This window comes from Xiphophorus hellerii, chromosome 15, assembly GCF_003331165.1.
Source record: "Xiphophorus hellerii strain 12219 chromosome 15, Xiphophorus_hellerii-4.1, whole genome shotgun sequence".
Taxonomy (NCBI): domain Eukaryota; kingdom Metazoa; phylum Chordata; class Actinopteri; order Cyprinodontiformes; family Poeciliidae; genus Xiphophorus; species Xiphophorus hellerii.
In genome coordinates, this window is record NC_045686.1 from 9,655,191 (window position 1) to 9,664,726 (window position 9,536).

Genomic DNA, 9,536 nt, shown 5'->3' on the forward strand with positions numbered 1-9,536 from the left:
ACTTGCTGCCTGTGGATTCATTTAGCAAGAACAAACCTAATGAGGGGAATAATTATCTGCATTATGTAAATTTTAAGACAGTCCGTTAGCACTTGAGCACAACACTGTCATGCAACTAAAAGCACACAAGTGAGGGGTTGTGAGGCTCCTTGTGCTTCATGTATTCACAGAGGTCTTCTGCTGCCTCCAGCTTTGCCAGCACAGCATGCAGGGAAACTTCTGCAGTCATCTCTGCTTGTCTTGATCCATGCATGGATTGGTTATGCTAACGTCAACTTCACACCACGAACGCTGCTGATCGCTTAAGCAAAAACTAAATTTAAAGGATCAAAACCTTTACAATCTTCCGCGGAACAGGGTTACATAAGATCAGGACTGTCCTTGTCAGTACAGTGCAAGGCAGCTCTCCAAAATCATTAACCGTCATTTCCAAGAAGCATCCAAGAGGCTGTGTGAGGGGTGAACATGGAAGGCATTGCAGGTCATTAGTCAGCGCTTTCCAAATTCGTCGCCAGAACTTGTCTTTACCAGACTGGGTCTTCCGTTTGCACACATATACAACATGTGTGACTCGTGCCAGTGCCAAGAGATTAGTCTCCTGCAGGCCCCTGTCCACACAGTAGGGAAGGCAGTTGGGGAGAAGTGCCAGGGCCTGCTTACAGAGATTTAGCCACTACTTTAGACTCTCTGCCTTAGTCAAACTTACACGTCTTTCTGTGTGTACAGTGGGTCCGAAAGAACAGCCACTGATCTGCAGAAGAGATAATAAATGGATCTTTAGAGATGTCGCAAGAACAGCTGGAGTGATGTTAATGTGTTGTTTTGGTATAAATGTCAAGACATGTGTCATATACTTGAAGTGCAAATGACTAATGACTAGAGGTGAAGTACTTAACAATGATAGTCACACAATAATTGCCATTTGACTCAGAACTGCTCACTTCAGCTCCAGCAACATTTTTTGCTGGGATGATTCATCTTGTTTATTCGCTGGTTTGCACTGATTATGTTCCAGTCTTAATAAGCGACTGTTGTTTTTGCTGTTGTGGAGATATTTTGACAATAAGGCATTGTGAATCAGTGCGCTCCACGCATTTCATTTCTTAGTGAGTTTGAAATAATTCCCTAGCTTCTTAGCTTACTTCTTAGCATTTAATAAAACCTCTTGCTGTTACTAGCAAAGAAGTTGCTTAGTTAGCACATACAATATCTTGCAGAGAACATTTTGTCATCAATAACTTCCCTATTTAGTAAATCATTTGGACAATTTTATTTCTATTTTCTCTAAGCCAGTGGTACTCAAGCTTTTTAGCTTCTGATTCAAAATAACAATAAAAGAGGCTCATGAGCCTATCTATTAAGTATTCAACAAAGTTAGTTCAACAAATGATGCCAAAAGCAGCCACCAGTTTTTTTTTCTATATTTTATTTTGTATAAGTGGTGTTTTAGATGTTTTATAACATCCCTAAAAGCACATGCTTTATTATTTCCCCTTTTTTAAATGTTATCTTTTATTTAAAGAGGATCTTAAAACTCCACCCCTACTGGGCTCCCAACCCCAACTTTGGGACCCACTGCTGTAAACCTTTCAAGAGTAACACTGTTCAAGTAAGAGGAACTAGTTTTGTGTACTTTCAAACATAAAATTAAATCCATAAATCAAGAAAAATGTGTTACATATAGCCAGCAATATCATAAAGGATAAGTGGATAGCACCGACATTTGTACTGTACGTATTCAAGAAGTGTTGTACTTTTTCAGTGGTGCTGTGAGACAGCAGGTGCAGTTATTGGTGTGTGGCTGACATAAATAAATCAAGTTTAATATTTTGACTGACCTCGTTTCTGCCAGTCTGCTCGCTTACTTTTTTGTGGGGGAAAAAAACAAACCGAAAAAAAAAAAGAGATGTATCAAAAATAAGGATATTTGCAAAACTAACAAGAAGTCTACATGTTGGATTTTTCTGAACAAATACTAATCAAGTCAGAATTGTGTTGTTTAGCTTAGACCACTGCCATTCTATTATAAACCCCATCTGCTGAAAACATTGTAAACACAAAATCATAGCTAAATGGTGTGACACAGGGCCCACAAAAGAAATTTTACATAGATAGTCCAGGAAAAATAAATATTTTATTAATTATCAAAAGCTTCCAGACAGATGGAGAGGAACATATCCCTTTTTGAGAAGCTTTTTCTTGTCTCTATCTGCCAACTATTGTCAAGCTCATTTTGGATTAAAACAGGTCGCTGTTCAAGCCTGCAAAAGAACCCTTTCTTATTTAAAAAATGGAGATTTCTTTTTTCTTTTAGCAAGATAAAAAAAATATATGTGCCAATTTTCTGCAGCTGACAGCTTCTCAGTCAGCTGCAGAAAGAATTTAATATTCATCATGAGTGTTGAGCATTTCACGGCACCACCTCAGGTTTATTTGTATGCCTGCTCAGGTGTGAAGAGTAAACAGGGCAGAATCGAGCAACAGTCGGTTCTGTCTGTGTACTGTTGGATGCAACAGTTATCTCTCTATTACCCTCTTGATCTGTCAAAATATGAAAACTCACCCTTCTTATTGCTGATATGAGGCAAGTCAGACAACCCCCAATGTGCACTGCTTTTTAATGTATGCAATGCAGTGTCATATGCTTGCAAGGCACCAAATTGATCGTTTATGTGATTTTCATGCCTGCTGACTTGCTTTAGCTCTTGAAAAATCTGTTACATAGCACATAATGGGCATTGAAATAGAGTGCAGTAGGTGGCTTCTGACTTATTTTTTAATACTAAAGAAAACCTTTCATTAGATTTTTTTTTTTTTTTCGAGAAAGTAATTCTGTAGCAGGATGTGATGATAAACAAAATCCCAAAGTTTTTTTAGTCCGGGGGTATTACAAATAAATCACATTGTGTATGGCTCAATTAAATTATAATTATTCATTCTTCATCTTCTGAGGAAGACTATAATATGCCTCAAAGAACTTTGGGTCTAACCAGAGATTTTAAAAAAAAACTAAATGATTTGACAAGTTGCAATTAGCAAATAGCTGGCCCACTTAACATCAAGCTTGCATTTAATTAAACAACTTTCCCAGCTAGCAATTACATTAGATTGAATATATAATAGACAGGCCTGTAACCACATTACATTCAATAAAATAACTTGCCAAGCTAGGAAGTAGCTTGCAGCTCACCAATGCATAAAGCAGTTAGTATATAGTTTGAATTTAGCAAATAAACTTTCTACTCACCAATTAAGTTGCAAATAGCTAATAATTAGGGCAGTTAACATGCAGCTATAACTTCCAGTTGACGCAGTTAGCATATACTAGTTAGCTCTTAACAACTTAGCCAATAACTTACCTTCTTCTTCTTTTTTGTGGTGGTTAGCAAGCAGCGTTTAGATGTGCATTACTGCCATCTACTGGAATGGAGTGTGGACTGAGATGCTAAATATATATATTAAACAATAAAAAAGAAAAGAATAGAAAAAATATATATGGGACATTCTCTGAATTCGGTGCATTTTGTGTCTCACAGGTTTATCTCAAAGATTTTCATATAATGTAAAAATCAAGAAATGGAAATATCCATGTGTCTTGGTAATGTAATATGCAAATATGTTTTAAAAATGATGTTTTGAAAAGTTTTATGGGTTGTTGAAGTATATAAGTCAGCCAAATGAGCATGTCCCCACTGACCAATGTTAATTTTCAGAGAATATGAAACAAATAAAAATATACAACAAACTGAAATGTCCTACTACCTTTAAGGTAAACAACTTCATTCTTTCAGACATCAGTTTAGTTTTTCTGAACACTTATATTCAGTTTAGCAAACGTCAAAGCTCCATAAAAAGGAATTAAGTTATTCTGCGATTCTTAAGGCTTCGGCCATATGACTGAAAAAAAATCCTGGTTATATCTTAAAGAGACTTAACCTTTTGTAATGAGCAGCACATAAATAACTTCATTATTCTTTTCTCTGCAGGGCAGAAAGGGATGGGTAGACAGGCAAAGAGCAACCTTTTCCCTGTGGAAATGTAGAGTGGAGAGCCCCATTCAGACTCACTTCAGAACATGCTGGCCATTCATTCTGAAAAGATAGGATCAGTACTGCGAAGACAGGCCACAAAGTCTATATTAATGTAGGAAGCTGTTCTCTGAAACAGAGGACAAGTGAAAGTAAGTCCTTACAAAGCAATCTCTTGAAGGTAAAGTAGGAGGGGGCAGTGTTGTATAGTAACGAAGTAAAAATACTTCACTACTTTACTTAAGTATATTTTGGAGTACTTCATACTTTCCTCGAGTATGAAAATTTTTGATGACTTTCACTTTTACTTCACTACATTTCCGAACTTAATTGCGTACTTTTACTCCGATACATTTTCAATGTGTGGTTTAGTTACTCGTTACAAAAAAGCGAGAGAGAGAAACAAAGTGTTTTGACCCCACCTACTGATTAGCAAGTAGGCTACCGAACAAAGTCCGTAGCCTGCTTGCCTGGGCTTGTTCATCACCTCCAATAGGATACACCTGTTTCGCTTCTCCCATTGTTGGGGAAATCAGAAATCAGAACACCGTACAGCGAGTGGGTGGGGGGGACGAACACAGAAGAGTGCTGCCCGCACTGACGCGGCTCAGGGATTACGTGACACGCAGCGCCGTGCCCTATAATGCACTGTAAGCTATGTAATGTGTTTGAGGCAGTTGACCAAAATCCCGGACAATTTTTAAATTCCCCCCGGACATCTTTTTAGGTCTGAAAAGTAGGACATGTCCGGGAAAAAGAGGACGTCTGGTCACCCTAGTTCAATGGGGGACAGAAGCCATAGCGATAGCAATTTAGACTAAATTTAACGAATATAGGAAAGGCATGCAAGTTCAAAACCACAAACCATTAACATGCGCTACTCTTTAAAACTGGAACAATTTATTAGCAGGTTTCATTTTGCCTGCACTTGGTTGGGTACATTATTTTAAGTTTATTTGACAAGTTTACCAAAATATAAGAAATGTCATTCACACTTGCCTTGTTTTACTTTTTACTTGTACTTTTCATTACATTACTTGAGTACATCCATTTTTACAGTAATTTCCATACTTAAGTACAAGACGTTTCAGATACTTTAAGACTTTTACTCAAGTAACATTTCAGTCAGTGACTTCGACTTTTACCAAAGTCGTATTTTGGAGAGGTACTTGTACTTTTACTTGACTCTGAGATTTCAGTACTTTATACAACACTGGGAGGGGGCATGCAATAAAATCAGAACAGCCTGTAGATTTCCCTGCTGTGTGATTATCATCACCCTGTGCAGCTACATATTGGACACAAAAGTTTTAGTTGCAGTGTAGGAGGGCGATGAGTAGGAGTTGTTAATGTCAAAGTCTAAATATTCATAAGTAGGCATGGAGAGTGACTTTTTAAAAAGAGTTTTTAGTTGAATTTTGAGTTCATCTGTCTATTTGTGAGTGCAAGCTTTGCATGCATCTTTAATTTTTTTCTGCAGCTCTAAAATTCTCCATATAGTTTTGCAAATGTAAGTTATTTTTCTTCCACACCATAATCACATTTTTAGCTGAAAGTCTGAGTCAGTTTAGGCCTGGATCATGACATTCATAACACCCCATAGTGTTAAATTGCGCAGTTCTGTGTTGCTGGTTGTTTTGAGCGCATACGTAACAGCGTTCTCAGTCAGCACTGCTCATGTTCTCCATGTTGTGACGAGAAAGGGAATTGACTGTTGATCATTTTACAACCAGTAGGCGGGGATCAGGTTGTTAGTACCAATGTCATAGTTAGGGTTGGCAAAGTCACTGGTAAATGAATTGTTGTCTACTGACAATGATCCTCAGCACCATCACAAGCTTTATAGTCAAATCTTCCAAAAATATTTTTATAACATCTACAAACCTCTTTATAGAGTATGTTATTTGGATGTTATGTGACAGACAAACACAAAGTGTTACATAATTGTAAAATGGAAGGAAAAGGAAACCTGATTTAAAACTTTTTTTGACAAATACAAAAGTGTTGCAATCACTTGTATTGTTTGCAAAATGATTGAAACTGATTGAAAGGGAGAAGTTAGATTCCGGGATGGACTTTGATTGGGCCATTCAATCACCAACATATGCTTTAATCCAAACTCTGGATTCATTTATAGGGTTTTTTGCTTTGACCCATCCATCCATTTTCTAACACCCTTGTCCCTAGTCGGGTCGGGAGGGTTGCTGGTGCCTATCTCCAGCTAACATTCCAGGGAAGAGTCGGGGTACACCCTGGACAAGTTGCCAGTCTGTCGCAGGGCAACACAGAGACAGACAGGACAAACAACCATGCACACACACACACACACACACACCCAGGGAAAATTTAGAGAAACCAATTAACCTAACAGTCATGTTTTTGGACTGTGGGAGGAAGCCTAAGTACCCGGAGAGACATGCACAGGGAGAACATGCAAACTCCATGCAGAAAGAACCCGGGCTGGGAATCAAACCCAGGACCTTCTTGCTGCAAGGCAACAGTGCTACCAACTGCTCCACTGTGCAGCCCGTCTTTTGCTCCCTAAAAGTCTAAAATACTTTGCCCTATGTAGCTTTATCTAAACTTTGTCCTTTCTCTGCTAAAGAAAGCATCTCCACAGCAAGATGCTCCCACCACTATGTTTCACTGTGGAGATGGTGTGTTCATGGTAATGTAAGTGTTAGTTTTCCTTCACACACAAAAATGTAACATTTTTGTCTCATCTGAGTAGAGCACCTCATTCAACATATTTTCTGTGTCAATTACATTACTTAATTTCAGTAATCATTTATTCTTCCCACTCTTCCATATGTCAGGTTTGCAGCATGCATAACTGACAGATTTTAAATTTGATTGGGCCATCTGTAATGTCACAAAGAGACTGCAGAGAAAGTTGTGCAAGGAGGAAACCTTTGCTCACTAAGAAAAACACTCAAGGCCAGACTGAAGTTCACCACAGAGAAGATAGTAAAGGAATAAATTTTTTTTGGCATATTTGGACAACAGAACTATGGAAATATTGGGATAAGCTAATTAACATATCCAGGATAAAATATGATAATGGCTGAACTTCACTTTTACAATTTAAAGAAACCAGGGAAGTTTTAGCTTTACCTATTCAGGATCTGCTCACAACCATTGCATTGGATCTGAACTAAGCTGCTTTCAGATAAACTGTTACAGAGCTGAGTCACTTCTCTGGATTCATGCTCCTCACTCTGGACAGTGCTTGTTTTCATATCCACATCTCTCGGTGAAAATGATTCACAGCCTGACTTTACTCAGCCAGTAGTAGGCTGGAGTCCTGAGTTTGGCAGAGGCGTCTCCAGGGGTAAACACAGGGAAGCTGATCTTTATTGTGGTGTCTGAGCTGGAATTAATCATCGGCAGGGTCTCCTTGCAGCTCTCAAGGTGGTGTCATGTGTGTCACATCAGATAAAGCCGGGTCGCTCCGATGTGCTGAGTGGAAAAAGCAGGCTGACCAGGTTGCATTCTGCTGACTGGCTGTGACCACTCGTCAGGTTGTGTGCAGCTTGCTAAGAGGCCGATACGGCCCTCATCCAAAAAAACCCGTTTCCTGATCCTATGGCTTGCATCACCTCAAGTCACGGACGACCGACTGGTTTGTTTTGCTCTGAGAGGAAGAGAAAGTGCTGCTTGTACCTTGGCTGGGCAAAACAGTCTCATGTGATGTGTCCTAAATATCTAGCCACATACGCATAATCATTGAGACAAGCACATGTCTCAGCAAGGGACTCAGACAGGATCAGTCCTAGCCATGAGTGCATCCAACAAAGACCATTGTTTTATCAAAAGGCAACATGACAACTGCCGTTTTGAGGGCTGTAGATAATCTGGAAAGCACGAGCCTTTGTATTTGTTCTCATGAGTATTCCTGCTGTGTGTCTAAGTGTGAAAAGTAACTTGCTTAAAAGAATCACAACCAGAATGGCTTAATTCAGATTTCCTGTGAAAAATCTTTTTAAGAATGTGTTTCTATTAGCATCCTTATCAAAGACACACTTCTGATTTTTTTAAATAATCTAGGCTGGGTTTTTAAACTCCATTGTAAGTACGTTTTTCAATTCTCACAACGTCAAAGGGCTGCTGTGAATTTCTGACTCGTGCTTATTGTCATAAACCCAAAAATAAAATAAAAAATCTTCATGATGTCCATTTCGGCAAAGTGACAGCTTCATTTTTTGAGCAGCACATCATGGGATTTTTGTGCCTTATGTCTTATTTGAAAGCTGTGTGGTTTTATGGGAGTTTGTCCCCTATTCACATTTCCACACTGATGTCAGTGTGGAATGGTATTAAGTGGTCTGCTTAGAGAAGAGAGACGTGCAACTCATAAAGGGATTGACTTCATTCATTTATTTATTCATTCATTCTCCAACATGCACAGATGAATGGACATTCAGGAACTAGATGCTTTCTGTTTGAGTGCAGCTTTGTGCCAACGTGTACAGTGTGAAAGGCACAGTGGTGTTCACCCTGGAGCCCGGTTATGGAATCATGATTTGACTCAGTCCGACAGATTGACAGCGCACTTGTGGAGCTGAAAGCGGGTCTCTTGCTGGCCTCCAGGGGGCAGAGCAGTCTCTGTGCCCCCAAGGCGTTTCTGCCCTGTGCTGTGGGCTTAGCTGCTTGTTACATTAAAACAGGGGCTTCTGTGACAGAGTCAGCATTATGAAAGCTAAGAGGATTAGCTGATGGACATTTCTGGCATTGGCGGTCAATTATCAAAATGAAAAGCGGTGACTGGGCAGAGGCTGGCATGCTCTGTGGCACAAAGAGCTCCTCCTCATCCGCACTCTCTCTCTGCTCCAGTCTGTCACAGGTTACTTGGGTTCAGGGGAGGGGTGGGGGCAAATAAACAATAGCATCATGGGTGTGTTCCTAAACATGAAAGTTTTTGTTGTATGTCTCTGAGCGAGACCGGGGATTAAAAAAGAGCATTTAAATTTTAATGTTTCTAAAGTGCAAAACTGTGCGTTATGCAACTGTATAAAACCAGGGCTGCACGTCATCCAGTCAGCCGTGCTTGAGCCTAACTCATTCAACCACACACACACACTCCCATACAATTCCTTTCACTACTCAAGTGTGTGTGGGTATGTGTATCCTCCTTCCCTCCCTCCCCATCCCTGTGATTACTTCATGTGCTATCATATCCTGTTCCAAGCATGTGTGATGATGTGAGAGGCTGAGGTGAGGGGGAAGAAAAGAGGTTTGTTTTGGTGTATCCATGAAAGAGGTATTCCACAGCTGCCCGTTGTAAGGATCTACTCCAGGGATTCACAGTAGGCTGCGAAGGTAATCAGCCGAGTCACTGTACCACCACTGCTGCTGAGGACACATCACGCCAGGCAACCTCCATCCTCAGCAAATCAACTTTCTAATATACAGCTGTTACACCTCACAGCGGCTCAGACGAGGTGCATTCTAGAAGATAAGACACAAACCGCTGAGGCGTTTCATCAACAGTCAGGAAATTCAAGTTAA